Raw genomic sequence first — 22,668 nt, 5'->3', positions numbered from 1 at the left:
TAGAGGAAAATCCTCTATTTAATATATATATATGATAATAGACATTTAAGTTAATTATAAATGTTTAGTAAGGGTAAGGTAAGGTTTTATATCACGACTTTTTAAGATATAATTTTGATCATATTACGATTTTATTTGAGTTTTCCTTTTCAATTGCTATTGCGTATGTGGGCACCCTACCGGCTGTAGCATAACAAATTGAATCAATACCGACCAAATTTATACCGGGTTTAAAGCAACTAGTTATCATCACAAACCAAATAGTCAAATAGATATACATATGAATGCAATTTTCGTGCTTATTCTGTCACACTGTAATACAAGTTATACTTGAAGAGCATAATAGACTTTCTTACTAAATTATATGCGTACTTTCTTCAACTAAGTATAACCACCTATTACGCCAGTAAGGATTGATGTAAAGAAGCGCTGCAAATCCCAACATGAACACAAACCACGTAGAAACGCAACTTCCATAGAAGGATATCATATCCATATAATACCATTTATCTTCATAGCCTTCTTCATCTGATGAATGAGTCAGTCCTGTTTCAGTGATGCATTTATTCTCCAATGGTGGTCCACAAAGAAGTGGGTTCCCTTTATAGCTCTCTTTGGTAAATGTACTAAACTGTGCTTTCATTTCTGGCAGTCCACCTGATAGATTGTTGTAAGAAACATTGAAAAAAGATAAAGAGTTCAACTTAACTAGTTCTGGTGGAACTCTTCCAGTTAAGTTATTAGAAGAAAGGTCTAAGCTCTCCATGCTTATGAGATTTGATAACTTCAATGGAATAGGCCCAGTCAGCAAGTTGTGAGACAGATTGAGAGCACGAATCTGGATCATTAATCCTAGCTCTTCAGGGATATCACCAGTAAGTTTGTTACATGATAGATCCAATCCTGACATGATATCAAGAATGCCACCCTTGTAGGTGAGTGAGAGAGTTTTTGTTGTGAATAGAACTTCATCTTGCGTTTCAAAGAATTGAGTTTCTTTGTTATACAACCCTCTGCTTAGAAAACCACTGCAACTATAGGATGTAGCCCCTGTACCTAGTGTACTGCCTTCTTGCATGAAAGCTTGGTAACTTGGGCCAGTAACATTATAGAGGCAGCCAGGTATTGAACCAGTTAGGGAGTTGCTGGATAAATCAAGTAAACTAACATTAGTTAATTGACACAACTGCTTCGGAATAGAACCATTAAGATTATTTTTTCCCAAAAGAAGAATTCTTAAATTGGACAGTTCACCAAGAAATTTAGGAATTTTGCCTGATAAATTGTTGTTGCTTATGTCTAAAGTTAAAAGTCCAGTCAAATTACGAAAAGAATTAGGTATTGATCCTGTAAATCTGTTGGAACCTAAATGAAGATGCTCCAATCTTTGCGTATTTAAGCATGATGGGATTGGCCCAGAGAATGAATTTTCGGAGATATCAAGAAACGAGAATGAAGTTGTTCCGCAAGGAAACGAGCCTTCCAAGCTGTTATTCCTCAGCGCAAGTTCGGAAATGGAACTCATGTTGCTTATCCAATCCGGGATCAAACCTGTAAAAAAGTTATTGCTAATGTCCAAAAGATCTAAAGTCATGGTTGTCACATTTCCAAGTTTTCCTGTGAATCTGTTGCTATCTAAGTAAAGATTCCAAATGTCCAAGCTTAAGTTTCCAGAAAGCACCTCACCATGTAGTATGTTGTTTGATAGTTTTAATATAGATAGCCACCTCGAGCTGTTTGCTAACAATCCAATTGGTACTTCTCCACTCAACTTATTATGAGATAAATCCAGTGTATTCAATTCATCCATTTCACCGAGTGAAGATGGGATAACGCCATCTAATGAATTCCGAGACAAATTTAGATGAGTTATACCTGGAAGGAACTTTTGTATGTGTATGGGAATAACACCTGTCAAGAGATTTCCAGATATATCTAACAACTTTATATTAAGATTCGTGGAAGACAACATGATAGAACCATGAATTAAGTTGTTTTGTAGATTAAGTACTTCCAACATTGTGTTATTTTTAATCAACCAATTTGGAAACTGTCCCTGCATGGAGTTTTGTGACATATCTAGAAGTTGTAACTTGTGTTGCTTCTCAAGAAAACCAGGAAGAACACTTCCTTTTGGCCTGTTTATATTGCAATTAGGTAACACAAGAACTTTCAACTGGAACAATGGAATCCATCCTATAGGCTCTTCTGTGTCAATCTCGAACATGTCATTACTGTTAATGAAATTGACTACCTCAAGCTTTGTGTGATTGGAGAATGAACTGAATGAGAATCGACCTTCAAATTTGTTGTCACTAAAATCAACATACTGGAGTGAAGTCAGATTAGCAATTAGAGATGGCAAAAGTATTCCCGTGAAAAGATTTGAAGAAATGTCGAAAAACTTGAGAGATGACAATGTGTTGAAACATTCAGGCAGATTTCCCTCAAACTTGTTTCCATGAAGATCTAGCTCATTGAGTTTCCTTAAATCACAGAATCCTGCCAAACGAGAACAAAAGCTATGGTTCATCCTTATTAACATAAAATTGCACTTTCATGGGCATTTGACATTAGACAGATTAACTAACTATTAGGCAAAGGAATGTAAATGTGTTAACAATTTTGCTTTAGATAACTTAATTAGTTACCATTGCCGGGTAATGATCCATTGAGCCTATTGTTGGCGAATGAAAGAACTTTTAGAGAAGATAATGACTTTATCGTTGATGGGATGCTTCCAACAAAATCGCTTGAACTCAAATCTAAGACCTCCAAACTATGGAAAGATGCCAAAGCTATACGAAAGACAAACCAGAGAGGATTACATATACATATTACTAAACAAAGACTAAATTTTTTTTACCGAATTAAAACAAAAGTTATAATTTTGCTTCACAGTTACATTACAAATTCGTAATATTTGTTTCACCCCGAAATCAAAACATGGGTAAGAACTCGTTTAAAAAATAAAGTTCAACAATAAATTCAAAAAGAAAACAATACACGAGTTTCAGAAACAATGAAAAGAAATGGAAGTTGAAGGAGTAAGAAGTCTGAGGTTTAACGAAACGAAGCTGTAAAGAAATTTTTTTATTTTTATTACAGCGAAATGTTACACTCTTAAGGGAATTGAACTCTAAACCACCTATTTTACACTATAACCATTTTACCACCCCACCAAAGTAGGAATGGCTGATAGTAGAGTCTAAACGTTGAAGCAAGTTGCAAATTATACATAAAGAGGTTTTTTTAAGAAACAAATAAAAGGAAATTAAGAGAGCTTACCTTCCATCGGTAGTGTTCCATTGAAATTATTATAGCTCAAGAGGAGGACTTCCAGGTTAGGTAAATTCGGGAGTTCTGATTAGAAAATGAAAAAGACAAGGAAATTAAATAACTAGAATAGTTTAAAAAGACAAGGAAATTAAATAACTCATGCCCTGCTTGGGTGCGCGCATATAATGTGTATATGTGTGAACCCTCAGGTGGGCTAAAGTGAAATTGCACTAATTTTGACGTTATTTTACTAATCTCGTGAAAATAACGTTAAAAGTGGCGGAAGGTTAATCAGGCATCATGTGGTAGCGTTGATAGCCAAAAGACAAGGGTACATGCACCAATCGGCCGGTGTCCCAATGGTTGAGTGTTATGTGCCTTATGTCCAAGGCTTGATGCAAAACTACCATCGAGCTGGGGGTCTCACCGGAAGCAGCCTCTCTATTCCTACGGGGTAGAGGTAAGGCTGTATACATCTTACCCTCCTCAGACCCTACCATAGCTTTGCTATTGGTGGGATATACTGAGTACGATGATGATGATGATGATGTTTAAAAAGGCAAGCACATGACATAAGCATACCATTAGCAAAAAGGCTTCCTCCCAATTGAGCAAAATTCAACGAAAGAAATTTTAGGGATGGAAAAGCAGTCATGGACCTCATGACGTCATCAACTAACAAGAAGTTGCTGCCTTGAAGATTTAAGTGCACAAGGTTGGTCATAGTACCTGAATTGTTCATGCAAATTAGATGAGAGTGCCCAATTAAGAACTTGCGAGAGAATTCTAAAACTCGATCATGCCAATACAAGTAAAATGTACTATATAAGTAGACTATCATTAACACTTGAAAGTAAGGGGAAAACTATCCCCCCCCCCACCCATGAATCCATCCATGCATGTACTTTTCGCTAAGAAAACTTCTGCGTGGGCTACTCGAATCATTACATTTTATGGTTTGTTTCACAAGATAAAGGCATTTAAACATCATCTTTTAGCTTGCTTCTTAATTGTGGCGATCCCCTGCTATTATTGACTCGTACCTGAAAGCTAAGCCAGACTCATGGGCGATGCCATATTTCGTCTCATACAGAAAGGAGACCTCTCATTCTTAGGCTGTCCCATTTTATACTTGCATCTGGCCTTCAACTTCTTCAACTTTCAATGTCCCTGAACTATATTGTTTGCTTTTATTTCTTTTACTTGAGCGCCCTTCCATCTTCTCCGTACTTAAGTTGTTGTATTTCCTATGGCTTGGACCCTTTCAGTGCCTCTAAGGAAAGATTCTTGCTACTCAAGAAGTTGAGTAAGTGAATTAGAAGTCCTTCTATCAACTTAAGAAGTGCTTTCCCAGGTCGACTTTCCTTTAGGTTAGGTTTCTTGTAGATATCTCTCTTAAAAACTCAGATCGGGTAGAACGTTGTCTTTGTTTCTACCCATGAACCCGCTAAAGCTAACTCATGACCTAGTTCGTGAATGATCCTACAAAGGGTAACCGCTATGTATCCATCATCTTTTTAAAAAAATGGTGATAGCTACTGACTTGCTAGAATTTGTCTTATCTTTTTAAAAGATATTCTATATTGTTCTCATTACATGATCGAAACATAAACAAAGAGCCCATCAAGTTCCTCCAATAAGAAGTTATATATGGCAACATATTGTTTTTTCTAATGCTTGGAAGTAAACATTTCAATATAAGTTAATCAAACCATATCATTTCAAACTATACAATTCACAAAACAATTAAATTAGAGATAAAAGATACCTTGAGGTGAAAATGACCCAGATAACTGATTGTTTGAAAGATCTAGAACTTCAAGTGACGGCAGAGTACTTAATGATGCTATAATGCTTTCGTTGAAATAGTTACCCCCAAGATTTAGAACTTTCAATTTCCTTAATATTGAAACATTCTTCCAATCTGCAGTAATGCATGAAAGTGTTTTGTGTTGTTCACTGTGTCAAATTTCAAACACGCTTAACAAGAATAGTATGTACTTGCTCAAAGAAGCTTTCAATAAACATGTGTTTAGGCATGAAAGCTTTTAGTGTTAGTCAATGAGTAAAATGCTTATATTAGTCTTCTAGTAACAATGAAATGAACATTGTTTTCTTTCTATAATCTTTAGTAATTATAGAAGCGTTATGTGAAACAAAAACACAACTTATGTCCTAAAAGGATAAATCCGGGAGGAATAAATAACTCATGTCTTAAAAGGATACATCCATGGATGTCACAGTTTTACCCTCATTAAGCGAGTTTTAGCATTGATGGTAGAAATTGACTGAAGCATCCAAACCAAAGCAAGTTGGCCAGTTTATCTAGTTTGAAATATATATGGTTCGGTTTCAATGGTTTATGATTTGAAACTTTGAACCGGTTGTATAAAACGAACCAGCATTTTAATATTTAATATTTATATTTTACGTCGTAGAAACATAAAGTTATGTACATGCGTATTATATTAACAAATCATCTTATCGTTTTATTAAATAGTATAAATTAAGCTTTTGAAGTGTATAACGAAAACATTGTTCAAAATGTCAAACTGGTTGGTCTGGCCGACCCAATTAACCCCCCCTGCTAGTTTGCTTTGCCTTTCCCAGAATACACAGTTTACTGGTTTGGCTAATACAATTTTTTTATGCCATGCCTTTTTATACTGGTCTTTTTTTGAGTTGAGACTCTCACTCACTTTATCTTGGGATAGATCGGTATTGTAGGCCTACATCCATCCTCAGACCCTACCAATAGTATTGGTCAGATTTTTACCGGATATAGTTATTGTTCTTCACAAAAATAGAGACAACCAATTGAATTTTATAGATGAAGAAAATACTGTAGGGAAGTATTTGGCACATCTCAAGAATCGTTATATGTAAATTAAGATGATATATAAAGATTACCTTGTGTAATTTGTAAGCTACCATAATAACCACACCAGGTGAGATCCAATACCTCTAAGTTTTCCAAAGCTGAAAGTCTGAAATATCTGTGGACGAGTATCGGTCATTGGAACGCCAATGCATAAGATAACAAAAATTAAGAAAGTGGAGAGCTGGGCAAAGAACATGCCATGAGTAGGTGTCCGTGGTGGATTTGCATTCATGGTACTGATATCCAAAACTTTGAGTGAGGTGAGTGCACCAAAGGAAGGATAGATTTCGCTATCAAAATAATTTGTGCTAAGGTTTAGTATTTCTAGTTTCTTTAAATTCCACAACCTTTCAAATCCTGAGAAAAAAAAACAAAGTTGCATCATTCTATCAATGATAATATATCATAAATCGCACAATGGGATGACCGGAAATATATGAAGTAAACTGTTAAACCTTTGACAAATGAATTAAGAACACCAAACACGATATGCCATTAACCATATGTGACTCTTTTTATTAATGACAAACAAGAACGGAATACATAATACAACTAAAACAAATAACTATTGATCAACATCCTACTCTTACTCAAACTAGGAAACATAATCAAACTAGACTTCTAATTTATTTAATAATTAAAAAAATAACTTTGGTACCAAGTTATTCAGCCTGGTCCCTTTACTTTAGATCTCCACCAAACCGCCGATTGAGATCTTCCGTACCACCCTTATACCTATACCTTTTGTATTAATCATTTGGGTCCTTCAAGTTTGTATTGCACCATGTTTTACACTCCCTCTCAATATCAACTTTCATTGTTCCTCCAAGATCTTTCACACTTTGTAAAGCTCACACCTCTTTGAGCTTGATTCTTGGGTTAGACTTTTTTACTCTACCAGCAGGATTCTTTTTTCCTTTTGACAACTGAGTTTGTTTCGAGATTGCCATTGTTTAGAACTGCATTACTCGGTTTTAGATGAGAAACAACTTTTGCTTTCTTAACTTCATGACCAACTGTCATGGTACTCAAAGCAAATCTTCCATCCCCACTTGACACTGTTTCCTCTCGAACTTAACTCCTTCATTCGGTTGTTCATTCAGACCACCAGCTCAACTGAACTTTGCATGAACCTCATGCAAAAACCAATGTCAACTTTGCTGGTTTTTTGACTTCAACCTTTTATGTTCCACCATGACAACCCGTTCGGTTACTATCATGGTTACGTCTTGATCAACCTTACTTTCTTCTTCAACCACATTTCCTCGTCATCAAGATTCAAAATGAGAGGAGATAATTCTAAAGTCACCTTCAATTGATTCGACTCCGACACTACTTCTTAACTTGTCCACCAACAAAAGCCTACTTCAAACCATTCATTTAACAAATTCGGTTTAAATTCGGTGATGGTTGTAAACACATATTCTTCTTGAACCTTGGTCATATTATCCTCACATCCCACAGTTCTTCTTCTTTCACAACAGCCACATTACCTTCCTTCGTAGGTTTTCGACAGTATTTTGCCATATGCATTTTCGTCCACAATTATTGTACCAAAGAGGAAACTGCTTTAGTTGATACATTGATTCCTTGTCCCCGTTCTCTTCGTCCGATGAATCTTCTTCAGAGTTTTCAACTGGACTCTTTCTATTCCGCTATTTCCTCTTTAGTCGTTCACATTTCTCGTTCTCCTATTACTTACTCTTGCCTTTCTCGCCATAACGGTTCTTACTTTTGTTTAACCGATGCTTCACCTTCCTTTTGACATGCAAGGCTTCGCTCTCGTTTTTAATTGACACACCAACTAACTGTTTTGCCAAGGCTTTTTGTCCGGCAAGAATATTCTCGAACTCGGTTTTACTCGGTTGGCTCGCCCACCCTTGGATAGCAGTAATGAAACTACGATACTCCGGCCTTAAATTGCGTATGCGTATCCGCTTCATACGAGCATCGTTAACCCGAGACTGTGGATCAGGTTCTCCAACCTTGCGACATTGATTTTTGACCTTCCAAAAATATTATGAAATTGGAAGATCAACTTGGGAATCGTATCAGATCACCTTCGACTAATTGCAATCGAGCATCGTTCTTCTTCGTGAATAAGGTCTCCAACGTATCTCACACTTGCTTTGGGTATTTTGAATGTGATCAAGAACATCATCATCAACTGTTGTCTTGATGATAAAAATCGCACGACCCGCTTTCACCTGCCACCTCCCGATAACACAGTTAATATCGTTTGTGGGTTGTATCGTATCAGTGCCGTCTGTTACCTGCCAAAGATCTTGACCAAGATATGATTTGATAGATGTCGACCATTGTTTGTAGTTGATTTGATTCAATTTCTTAATTCCTTCTACGACTTGAAACTATGCTATTGTTTCAATTGATTGACCAAAACCAATGATTAACCCGAAGAAAAAATTTGAACCAAAAAATTTGAACTAAACCAAAATAAATGAACCTTATTAACACTTTTGGCTTTAAATGTAGCTGCAAAAGACCGACGGCCTACAAATCACACCCAACTTGCGATGGACTATTGAGGTTATTTTGACTTTTATGACATGCAAATAAATGTCCACAGTAGACTTTGTTCACAATTGCAAAAGGTTTTTTTGTTTTAATTGAAAAAATAATATTATCAACTCTACGGACGATGGTAACTTCTCACAAAGCAAATGCATCTCCTTTTCCTTTTCTTCTAGGAGTACTTCAGTGATCGTGGGAGTTTCAATGGCTATCAAGGATGTGATTAAATCAATTGATTATGAAAGAGCAAATCATGTTTCGTCAATATATTAGAGTGATTGTCTCCACACAATTAGCTTGTATATAATTTGTATTTAATAGTATCCCTAGATATTAGTCATTGTATTATATTTATATTCCTTCATTGTGCTTGTATAATTTGTGGTTTCATAATATATTCAAAACTTTAATACAGCTACGGGCAGATCGACCCAACTCTCCCATGATCGTGCACTTTCTTCGTTTTCTGTTACTTTTCAAAACTTCCTGATTCTTTCCTCGCTTAGGATATGTACCCACGGATGACTATCAATCGATCATCAAATCGCCTCAAGTCTTCTCCTCATATCGAACTTGAACCATATCTTGTTTGCGATCGGTTTCTTGGCCTCTTATGCCTTTGATTGGAACTACTACCACAACCAAGACTTGCCGCGCCGATCGAAAAGATGAGCCTGTATCGTTAGGCTCTCATACAACTTGTTAAACCTTAGACAAGTGAATCAAGAAAACCAAACACGATATTGCGCGCATAAACTTTTTGCGACTCTTTTATTAATAACAAACAAGAAAGAAATACATAATACAACTAAAACAAAAACTATTGATGGGTTTATATAACACTCAATATCCCATTCTTACTCAAACTTGGAAACATAATCAAACTAGCCTTCTAATTTATTTAATCATAAATCAAAAGATAATTTTGGCACTGAGTTGTTCAACTTGGTCCCTAAATTTTAGATCTCAACTAAACCGCCTATTGAGATCTTCCGTACCACCCTAATACTTTTTTCGTATTAACCATTCGGGTCTCTCAAGTTGATATTGGACCATGTTTTACATACACAACATGTAATTAATCAACACACACACAAACACACACATATATAGGGGAAAGTTAACGTACAAATAAAATTAGCGTGCTAATTGTGAGAATCAAACAAGGTAATTATATATACAAGTAGAGTAATTATGTACTACATCATAGAGTAATTACATAATTACTCTATGATGTAGTACATAATTACTCTACTTGTATATATAATTATCCTATTTGATCCTCACAATTATCACGTTAACTTCATTTGTATTTGATCCAAACCATATATGTGTGTGTGTGTGTGTGTGTGTGTGTGTGTGTGTATATAGGATCAGGATCACGTGAGAACTTTTTGTGAATTGAGAACTATGAGAACCATTTTGGACCACAAAAAAACCCAAAAATAAAAAAAAAATCATAAAACAAAAATAAAAAAAGTAAAAAAAAACAAAAGTTCTTATTTATCATTCCGGTTTCTAAAAAAATTGTAAAAAAATTTATCGGTATAGCCAAATTATATATATATGTATAATATGTACATATATGTACACATATGCTTTTTTCTATACACATATGTATAATTTAAGGTAAATGATAATGCACATATGCGTACATTATGTAACTAGAGATTAAATGAAAGTATACATATGTGTATAGGTATAATACGAATTAAAAAGAAAAAAAATCATTTTTTAATGAAACCGGAATGAAATATAAGAATTTTGGTTTTTTTACTTTTTTAAAATTTTTGTTTTATAATTTTTTAAATATTTTTTAGAGGTTTTTTTAGTGGTTCAAAATAGTTCTCAAAGTTCTTAATTTGCTAATGGTTCTCTTAGGATCCATACCATATATATATACATACATACATACATATATATATAAAGGGTTCAAATAAGAATACGTAGTTTCTTAGGAATGGTAAGAACCAATAGATTTTTGATATTTGACATTATAACCTATGGTGAAAGAATAATTCTAGGAAACTATGTCGGTTTTTGGTAATTTTAAATCTCAACCATTGATTAACATGATCCAATGACTATGATTTATTCCTAGTCTTCCTAGAAAACCATCTCTTTTTATTTTAACCCACCCCCATACATACACACATATATATATATAGGGGAGGTTTCAAATGAGAACCCCTTTGAGTTTTAAGAACTCGAAAGAACTCAGTGTAATGATTTTTTTTTCAAATTTTTTTTACACATACGTAATATATGTAGGTTACATATACGTAAAAAATTACAGAATTTTTTACGCACCGAGTCGACTTATTACATATGTGTAACGGACGTTTAAAGTTGTGTAATCACTGCACATAGTTATTCTCTCTTCTGTTTGATTTTTTTACTAGATTTAATCTCAACCACATATTCCAATCAATTTAATTAAATGTGTGGCATAGAATTGAGTTCTTAAGTTCTTACGACTCAACTTGGTTCTCAAAAAACCCCTCCCATATATATATATATATATATATATATATATATATATATATATATATATATATATATATATATATATATATATATATATATATATATATATATATATAGGGTTAGTTTCATTTGAGAACTCAAAAAAAGTTAAAAACTTTTAGGAACTCTTAAAAACCAAATATTTTTTTAACTTTTTATATATTAACATTATTTGAGACTTGTTTTATCATATTTATAAAAAAAAGGTTTGATTACATATATAAATAACAAGTTATACATGTGTAAAATTTATGTGATAAAAATTTACATATGTGTAAAAAAACATAGGTATGTGTAAAAAAACTAATTTTCATAATTGTAAGCATAAATATAGATGTCAAAAGTGATAAAACTACACTTAATTAACATTAACATGCAAAATTTTTTATAAAAAACATTAGTTATTAAGAGTTACTTCAAGTTCTTAAATAATATAATTTAAGAGTTCTTTCATGATACTAATCATATATATATATATATATATATATATATATATAGGGGAAGGTTAACGTACAATAATCGCTTAACATACATTACGTACGCGACATACGTTCAGCTAAAACGTTCAGTTAATACATTCAAACCTTAAACGTTCAAAGCCAAAATTAAACGTTCAGCTAAAACGTTCAGTTAGTACGTTCAAAACCTTAAGAGTTCAAAGCCAAAATCTAAAACGTTCAGGCAAAAAAACTTTATACGTTCAAGCCAAATCTTAAACGTTCAGACAAAAAATTTACACGTACAAGGCAAATCTTAAACGTTCAGGCAAAAACTTTATACGTTCAAGACAAATATTAAACGTTCAATGTCAAAACCCATCATTCAAAACTCAAAATTGATCGATTGAAGCTTCAAATTGATGATTAATTGAATCGATTTAAAAGATTAACCGATCAATTGGCTTCAATTTCAATTTCAATTCAACTAAACAAACTTGTGACGAGTTTTCCGTTTTTCCGATGAGTTCGTTGTCGACGGCGATGATGGTGACGAAGAGTGTTGATGGTGAAGAAGGTGTGCTGATGTCGGCGACTGTACCAGTGGAGACGGATTGAGGGAGAGGGACGAGCAGATGAGTGTAATTATGATTTTGGGTTTTGAAAATCTAACGGTTGGAAGTGTCGCGTACGTAATGTACGATGTATTTTATCCTTTATCTATATATATATATATATATATAAGGAGAGGATCAAGAGAAAACTTTAAAAATCCAAAAGACGTATTTTTGTTAAAAATAAAAAAAATACTTTCAAATTTCTGTTTTTTCCACTATTCTTATATTCTGTTGCTCTTTACTGGAAAAAAAATAAAAAAATAACGTTGTAATGCACATACGTATTACTACGTATTTTTATGTTCAATACTGTATAGTTACATATATTCAATATTTGTGTATTATATACGTGTACTAGTGTTGTATTATATGCAAAAAATAAATAAATAAAAATCGATATAGTGCACATGTGCATTAATGTTGTATTACACATGCGTAGTAATGTGTATTCGATGTGTGTATTAGTCTTATATTGCATATATACAATAGTGTGCATGTGCAATAGTGTTGTATTATATCCACTACAACCAGAGCTGGCCCAATAGAATACCAAACCAAAGCCCTAGCTTTAGGCCCCCAAACTTTATAAAGGCCTCATTTTTTAAATATTCTCCTTTAACAATCATATTAATAAGTATCTTTCATTTTTAGCAAATAAACTTTTGGTAGTGTAGTGGTTTGCATGCTGCTTTCTTTGCATCTGGTCATATGTTCGTTCGATCCTCCACTGGATGTGCATTTTATTCTATTTTATTTTTTGTATGGATGTGCATTTTATTCTATTTTATTTTTTTGTAATAAATTTTCCTGGTATCAATTACCTTATTAGTACCATGTAATGTAATTTTCTAATGCTTTCCATTTGTTTTAAGATATTAAATGTGTTCTTAGTATACTCTATTGATAGTTTTCCAATCAAATTTCTAAATTTCCAAATATCAGTTACTTTTATAATATCATATAATATACTTTTCTATTGTTTTCATTTATATTATTTTAAGATATTAAATGTGTTCTCTGTATACTCCATTGAAAAGTTTTTCATAAAAAACTAGTAAAGGAATTTCATCAAAAACTAGAAGGAAGCCGCATATATATACAATACATGAATATAGTATTACATGTAAAGAATTACTTGATCCCTATTTGATTAGGGAAAAAAAACTTTATCATGTTGAATGTTATATTTTTTATATATACATCATTGAGATTGATTTTGGGAGAGGAGACGAGGAATCACCTACAAATTACAGAATCTATCGACTCTTAACTCACAATCAAAGGGAACTTATGAGTCAAGGTTTTAAAAGTTTGATTTTTTTTTCTTATATCTTACAATTTTCATTTTCACGATTCACAGTTGTTCTCATTTCTTTCAGTTGTTAATAAAGTTATGCTTGATTTTTGCTTAGTTGATTTTTGGCATATTTTTTTCTCCTTAGTTGAATCTGCGAAGTTCATTAGTTCGTTTATGCTAAAGCTCTTTTTTATCTGTTTTATAGTGGTCGATTTGGAGTCCATATAGCTAAAACGTCCATATAAAATCTTATTAGTTAATTTCATCATATTTTCAACATGTTAGGATTGAAGCAAAAGGAAAAAAATATATATTTTTTGGAGAAGGGCCCCATGTATTATAATTCGCTTTAGGCTCCCAAAACGGTTAAGCCGCCACTGACTACAACACTCCTGTATATATTCAATGCAAACTATTACACATGTGTACTACACCGACGAGGTTTTTGTTTTTTTTGGAATATCAACATATAAGAATAATGGAAGAAAAAGGAAATGCAAATTTTTTTTTAAAAAAAAAGTTAAATATAATTCTTTAAGAATTTTTATATTTTCTCTTTAAGAGGAGTTTTTATTTATCCTACCTATATATATATAGGCTTAAGTAGACTTAAGTTAAGGTAAGAAGTCAAGTTATTGTAAGAAGTGTGAGGAGTCAATCCAGTGAATCAAAATTTTTCTTTTGTTTTTCCCTTTTTGTTTAGATTTACATTAAATCATTGACCCATTAATTACAAATATGCCATAAGAGATGTATGCCATTGATTCATTTTAATCAAGGGCTATAAAAAACTTCTCGCATTTCTAGCAATAACTTGACTTCTCGTCTAAACCATTCCATATATACACACACGTGTGTGTATCCTTAAAATAACATATCTAAGGTTTTCACAAATATAATTATACTTAGTTTACTAACATGCCATGTAAAGTGAACATCATGATACCTGTCATATTATAAATATAATTCCATGACAAATCGAGACTTCTCAACTCTTTAAAATGATCGAAGCGAGAAAAGTTTAACAGCCAAAACCTGTCTTGATCAATCATCACATCGTGTGTGTAGGAATTGTATTCCATGGATCCCATATTGCTCAAATTTAGGTGTGTAACATACCCGGTTCGTGTATCACACTTGATCCTCTCCCAATCACAACATTCGCCATGAGTGTCATCGTCAACCCATGTGGAGAGAAGATCTTCGATATTAGAAAAGTACGGTATCTCGTGAATGGAGGCTTTGATTTCGAGGAGTGCCTTCCTCTCGTCGTCCATACAAACACCTTGTGTCCATCTAACCATGAAAATCAGTAACATCATGAATACCAGCAATGATGAGATACACCGACTCTTCATTTTGGTAAAAGAAATTTAAGGGTTGAATCTGTGTTAGTAGCTTTGTAGGAAATGCAATTTAATGCTGAATTATTTTTGTTAGGTGGCTCTTAAATTGAAGAAATATCTTCCTGAGACAATATTCAACTTGCTTTAGAAAATCATATTTTGTATGTATTAACAGTTGCCAAGTCTGAAAGTCGCTTTATCCGCTCATAATGTTAATTGGATTATATTCATATGGGTCAAAATCTGGGCCAGTGTTTGGGTGAGTCAATTTAATGGAGTCATTCATTTGTATTATTCGTTGTTAGTTTATTTGAAATTTCGGTTATTAATTCCTGAGGCCTAGAAAGTTTGTTTGGAGTCAAAACTATGAGTTTGTTTTAAGGGAAAATCTTATACAATAGTAATCAATTACTTTCAAAAGTGTTCCAATTAGGTTACTGATGTATATTTTCCCCAAATCGGGTCACTATATCTTCAAATAAAGTCTCACCGATTTTTTTGTGCGTCAAGAAAGAAATAGAGGATAAGATGTGGGGGTCGGAATTTGCAATATATGTAGTTAAATTTAAAAAAATTTAAAAAACGTTAATTATATTAAAATTTAAAAATTAAAAATTAAAAATAAAATTCATGTTGCCACTCAGTGTCAGTTTAAAAGAAAAGATAAAAAAATTTCCCATCTGAAAAAAAAAGAAAAAGGCTAAAAATGCATATTAAAACCTTCAATTTAATCAAACATTAAAGTTGAGTGACTTAATTGAAACACTTTTTAAAGTTGAGTGACCTAATTGGAACACTTTTGAAAGTTGGTTACTATTATATGAAGTTGCTCCCTGTTTTAATTTAAATACCGAGTAATGGTATAAAGGTGTGTACGCAAGATTTTCGTTAAAATAAGTTGTGTTCGTGTGCGATAATCATCTTTGAGACCACAATTGGTGTCGAAGCCAATTCATTGCTCATATACCAGATAGGAACAAAAGGTTAAGTCAAAATTGTTGAGAAGTCCAACACAGATACTTCACTTAACAAGAATTTTAAAACAGAGCTAAATTTTACTTTTTCACACATCAAATCTATTATGAATTTATGATTATGCAACCGAAACCCACATGATATAAAAGTAGCAAGTGGATGAAAGTGCAGAAGTGTGACTTAGTGAGAACCCTCAAGAAAAAGAATCCTAATAATAACAATGGCCATCAACTATTCTAAACTTTTCAGCTACATTAGGAAAACAATATTGCTGCCTGGCTGAAACACAGGAAGCTGCCACTCGGGTCCGTCAAACTATACAAAAGCAACTGACAGTAAACAGTGCTTTTACATTAAAGTCTACCCATATAACTTTGCACAAATGACAATTATGAGACGAAAATCTTTTGTGCCATCGCAACAAACATAATGATTAACAGAAACCAAACGGTAATTATATTTGCTAGATCTGTTGACTAAAACAAACTTGGTTTGATGTATTTCCTATCGTGTAGCCAACCCTATACAAATTAACCGGGTTACCTGTGCAGCATCAGCATTCATAGAAGATTTGTGAGCATAATAAAAACCCTTAGCTCCCACAACATCGTAGCTATCAAAAAAAGCAAGTTCAACTAAATAAAACCATAATAATCATAATGAACAAAAAGGAAACTCGAATTAATTACCAATTACTAGGGTTTGATCTCTACAAAGTTTGTCCAAACACAATTAAAACTATTTTTTCTTTCACTGAGGCGTTTCAACAAACAAATATGAGTTGACACTGATCATATTATACAGACCTGTGTAGTCATGTAGATAACAAATCGCCCAACTCATTCCAGCTTGTATTGGCTACATATATTATAAAACTAACATTTGTCTCCATTATTTCATTTTAAAGTAGGATCCAACCATTCAAAGATTCTAACTATTTCTGCACTCATTTGTCTTTGAACTCCTTCACTTAATTCTTGAACTGGACTATTATTAGCAAGAAATGTTGCAATTAAACCTTGAGTGCGTTTCGAGATTGACTCCTTATGTCACTGGGGATAAACTAATTAGGAATATGCGATCACTTTAGATGAAAAAAGTGAGCAATTTTAGAATGTGGGAAATCCGTGTGAGCAAAACCTCAACTGCTTGTAACTTAATTTCTAAAAAACTGCCAACACTACTAGAAAAATAGGCATTTGCGACCATCCTTTTTGGTCGCAAAACGGTCGCATTAATTCTATTGCGACCATTTTGCAACAAAAAACGCGGTCAGAAAAACACAGGTCGCTAATGCACTGTTGCGACCAATTTGCGACCGCTGTTGCATTTGCGATCACTACTGTAGTTGCAATACTTGCGACCACTGCTACAGTCGCAAGCTTTTCAACCACTGATAGTCGGAAAACACGAAACTTAAGAGCTCTTCCGCTCAGGTATAGTGAAAGGTGTCTCCCTTGTGTATGCGTATCATTTGTTAGTACTTGCCATTTCTTTCACATAACACTTCTTTCTTTTATCTCATATATCCAGTTATTGTCTACCCCTCGATATGAAGATGGTTGGACTAACTAAAGCCAGACGCGTAGCGGTCAGGAAAAAGAAAGCCTTGTTGAAGTTTTGAAGTCAACCAAGTAAGCCAGAAAGACCAGTTGTAGGAAGCTTTGACCGGCTGAAGCGAAGCAAAAAACTGAACCCGAACCAAACCCCTAAGCAAAGAAGGGATTGCCTTAGTTCAGTCTTGAGGCCGGATGGTAGCAATACACTTCTGACCCAAGCCCTTGAGCAGGGAGCAATTGAAGTAAGTATTGCGACCACCGGTAGTCGGAATATTTGCGACCACCGGTACCACCACAGCTGCAGTTAGAAATTTTGCGACCACTGTTACCACCACTGGCTACAGATTGCAACCGGCTTTCTGGCCACAAGGCATCCAAAAATTTCTTACAAAAAAATTATAATATATATATAGGGGAGATATTTTGAGAACCATGTTGAGTTTTAAAAACTTAAGAACTCAATTCTATGCCACACATTTAATTAAATGAATTAGAATATATGGTTGAGACTAAATCTGGCAAAAAAGTCAAAGTAGGAGAGCAAATAAATATCTAAGTGGTTACACTAACTTTTACGTCCGTTACACATGTGTAAAAAGTCGACTCAGTGCGTAAAAAATTCTGTAATTTTTTTACGTGTATGTAACTTACATATATTACGCATGTGTAAAAACAATTCAAAAAAAAAAAAATCGTTACACTGAGTTCTTTCGAATTCTTAAAACTCAAAGGGGTTCTTAATTGAAATCTCCCCTATATATATATATATGCATACTAACATACACAAATAAAACTAAACATTTCTCACATAGATGCTCAATATTAACAAAACGATATTCGAGATTTATAAACAATTTAAAAAAAAAACGTTATTCTGGCACTCTTTTGGATATAGCCAATTGCATTATTCTATATCCAGTTGCATTCTTCTATATCCGGGTTTGGGCTTGTTAAGATGGAAAGCAATACCTGCCAAACACGTCACAAAATTCTTATATATCCATCACTTAAACCACCTTGAAAATTTATAAAGACTAATCTTTTTATGTTTTCATTATTATAGCATATGAGTTGAATCTGGATATATTATATAAATAAAATCAGACAAGATAATATGAGTGATACCTCATCACTTTGTTCCCTTAAATCTTGATCTTCCTTATACCTAAAGATATAACATTCTCCACTGTATAAAAGGATTAGTGCCAACATTTGGGATAAAAACTAATAATCAGAATTAAAATCATATAATTTACAAGATGGGGTGTCAAACTTTGATTAAGAGTACACTTAGATTAAGAGTATGCTGAGTAGATGCCTCTTCGAGGACCCACCACCATGATCACCATTTACTGTTTGTCCATGATCACTGATAACAAGAAGTATTTTCATGCAGACCGCCTTTACTAGATTGACTCTGCAGCACTTTACAATTTGCTGAAGTAGAATGTTGGCATCAAATATCTCAATTTTATCACCATATAATTTCATGTAACCTGACTTGCAGAAGGACATACCTCTAATTGTTCATTATATTGTTGCAGTTTATCAATCATGTGACCTGAATCAACACCAAATATATGACCAACATGATCCTAAATGAATAAAACAAATCAGCACCATATTTATTATCATATCATTACATAAAAATATAGATATATGGGTATGGTCACAAACACTTTTACAGACTTAAAAAACATAATCAAATCTTATTTACCAATTGAGAGACATGCCACGCCACGAAAATGTGTTGTATGAACATCCCAATCATCATCATACAAGGTTGAAACTAGGTGACTGATGCAACCATTACCTACCTACCAAATAAATCATGTTAAAAGAACCCAATTAAATCATTGCATATGCACCAATAAATCTCAAGTCAAGTGCAGTAACATATTAAACCATGTATATAAAGGATAACGTATCGAGATCTTCAACATTAAAAGGGGGTTGGATACGACTTATTAAAGTGATGAGGAAACAACTGTGTCCATGTATGACTTATTAAAGTGATGAGGAAACAATTGTGTCTATGCATGACTTAATAAAGTGATGAGGAACAACAACGTCCATGTATGACTTAATAAAGTGATGAGAAAACAACTGTGTCCATGTATGACTTATTAAAGTGACGAGGAAACAACTGTGTCCATGTATCATCTCCCATCATCACTACCATTTTACATTTAAACAAACTAGAAGCAGAATATATATTAATCCATATAAAGATCAAAAAAAATATCTAGAGAAAATAACATATCTTCAATATGGCGTGTCATGCTCTGTATTTTGTTTCATGTACATTAAGCTGCAAAAATATAATGAATAAATAAAAACAACATCAGTGGCAGTCCTACATGTCCTACATAGCATATGGTAACAGTTGTTTGTTTGATTGTTTTACCTTGTTTAGAGATCGAGCGAAATCCATAGTTATTCCATAGGGTACTCTGTTTGGAATCAAGTCAAGCTGTTTTCTAGGATCCATTATGTCTGCATGTCAAGATATCAGAGATATATATTTGTGTGAGTGATTTTTTTAAGCAAAATACAAAATCAATGACAATAACTTTTAAATCTCCAAATAAAACCCTAATTTTTCATAAAGACATAAACATTAAGACACAACAGAAAAAATATCTCACTTCTACATGTTTATATTAAAAACTTTATAAATTTATAAGCATGTAGAAATAAAAAAATATTAACTGTATATGACATGTAGGCACTTATAATTGTCTCATGTCACCCATTTTGCCACTTGTCTATAGTTCATGAAAGGATTTGAATCATAAATCTTCACGCGCTTTATAATATAAAACTGGAAGAAAGTTTGAATTTACCTTTAGATTCTCGAAATGAATCCTTCCCTTCGAAGATGATGAATGTCTGTTATTAACCACTACTGCCGGTTGCTAAGGTGGAATGTGCATGATTGTTTAACCGTTCTACTGAAATGATGTAATTGGCTAAACTGCAATACCATCATGTAGCTAGAACAAATATGTGTCATCTTAGAGCACATACGAAATATAGTGAAAAGCAGAAATTTTGAGTCGTTTACTTATAAATATTTGATGTGGTTTATGTGTATCTAATTGGTCAAAGGGTAAAATAAAAAAAGAAAAGAATAAAATAAATAAATAAAACTGGCTAATAAAGAAACACGCCTAAAGTCACCCAAAGTATTTTGAATATAAAATACTTCAATCCAAATTAACTGCATAATTATAAAAGGTCAATAGGTGATTAGGTGATTAGTTACTCCATTTCAAAAGAGTATATCTACTGGTCTAGAAAATGAAACATAAATATATAATTAGGTGAAAGGTCATTGGGTGATCAGTTACTCTATTTCGAGATAGACTAGTTTAAAACGATTCACATGCTATATTATAAAATCCTAAAGAAACAATGAGTTTATCATTCTTACCTCAAGAATTTCATGTTGTTGATAGTGTTAATGGCAATTCTTCACTCAATAAGCATCCTAGCAACGCTCTGCACGTGCAACACAACACAAGAGTAAAGAACAAACAAACATGAAAAGCTATAAATCTATTCAATCCACGTTTTGAAATTATCAAATTGTAAAGTGGCTATCATAACATCTCAATATTTAAAACATACATAATCAAAATGTATTAAAGAGATTGAACCTCAAACATAATCCAAAGAATTTAATCCAATTTTAACTCCCAACCTCAAATTGTAAGTAGAAGCAAACAAAATCTAAAGCCTTATAATTAAAACTCGAAACATTTTATCGAACACCTGGTGTGCAGAAACCATAATTAAAACTCGAAACACTTTATCGAACACCTGGTGTGCAGAAACTGTAATTAAAACTCGAAACACTTTATCGAACACCTGGTGTGCAGAAACCATAATTTAAATTCGAAACACTTTATCAAACAGCTGGCGTGCAGCAACCATAATTAAAACTCGATACATTTTATCGAACACCTGATGTGCATAAACCATATTAAAGCTCGAAACACTTTATCGAACAACAAATGTGCATAAACCAAAAAACTATATTTGTCCAATTGAATACCTGTTTGGCAAAGATTCATGATAGTTATCTAGGAATAAATCCTACAAACCACTAGAATGCAAAAAATAGTATACGTTTATCAAAATTAGATGCCAACGGTGAACAACAAAAAGCGATAATCAACCTCGAAATCACCGATGTCGTCTGCCTTCGGCACAATTAGGAACCGGCAAACGAGTTGAAATCCAGTGACCAGATGAAGACAAACAGCAAACTGATGGTAATTGAAATCAAATTGGAGAGATGAAAACGGATAGCATTCTCGAGATCTCTATTGGTAGAGGCAAAACAATCAAGCATGTGGATATGGATTGAAAACTACACCCCTATGACGTAAGTACTGGATGTGAAATAAAATGAGATCACCCATATTTTAATTTTATTTTTAATATTTCTTATATTTGTTTTGCGAACACAGTGTTGCGACCGAGTCATGTTCTCGCTGTTTTTGCGACCGTTTTCCACCGCATCTTGTTTGGACGCTAACTTTGCAACCATGTTAACTTTGGTAGGTAATTTTGTGATCTTTTTTATTTTGGTTGCAAAACAGTCGCAAAATTTGCAACCGTCTATTTCTGTTGCAAAACTTTGGTAGCAATAGCCCACTTTAGTGTAAAAACTCCGACCGCCTAGTAAACGGTTGCAAAACTCCGACCGCCTAGCAAACGGTTGCAAAAATTCCGATCGCCTAGCCAACGGTTGCAAAAACTCCTACCGCCTAGCCAACGGTTGCAAAAACTCTGACCGCTTAGCTACCGTATCACTTGATTGGCATTTTTGGTAGCAAATTTGCTAAATCGGTCGCTAAATTTGCTACCGCTTATTTTCAGTAGCAAATTTTGGTCGCAATTGCTCAATTTTCTAGTAGTGCAATCTTCTTGATTTTAAATTGTTGAGATTTAATCTCATGATGGCTATCGGTAGTTATTAGTGATTTGAGCGACCAATATTAACATAGACCAGCGATTGAATCATAGTGGTCTATGTATTTTATATTATAATAGCAACATATATATTTTGTTGGTAAATTTCGATTTCATTTTCTCTTGCACAAGTAGGACTGGAAAACATGTATAGCTATTGTCTTCTAACACACTATCATTCATAAACAAAGAGTCAAATACAAATACATATGAATCATGAATGAAAGCTTCACGTT

The 22,668-nt window shown here is 33.4% G+C and overlaps 1 pseudogene across 1 annotated transcript; it reads right to left on the bottom strand.

Annotated features, from left to right (window-relative positions):
• Positions 1–355: 355 nt before the first annotated feature.
• On the bottom strand, positions 356–15,081 carry LOC143545902 (cuscuta receptor 1-like; annotated as a pseudogene). The gene is made up of 8 exons (XR_013137523.1): positions 14,516–15,081; positions 6,380–6,517; positions 6,190–6,296; positions 5,048–5,203; positions 3,862–4,008; positions 3,289–3,363; positions 2,652–2,798; positions 356–2,502 (listed from the first exon to the last, which is right to left on the bottom strand). The product of XR_013137523.1 is annotated as a cuscuta receptor 1-like (transcript).
• Between the last annotated feature and the right edge of the window lie 7,587 nt (positions 15,082–22,668).

The sequence above is a fragment of the Bidens hawaiensis genome, unplaced genomic scaffold (assembly GCF_021521415.1).
Source record: "Bidens hawaiensis isolate Kalapana, Puna unplaced genomic scaffold, B.hawaiensis_p1.1 tig00014098_1, whole genome shotgun sequence".
Taxonomy (NCBI): Eukaryota; Viridiplantae; Streptophyta; class Magnoliopsida; order Asterales; family Asteraceae; genus Bidens; species Bidens hawaiensis.
Note: the sequence above shows the minus strand (reverse complement) of the source record. Positions and strands in the feature narration are given on the sequence as shown.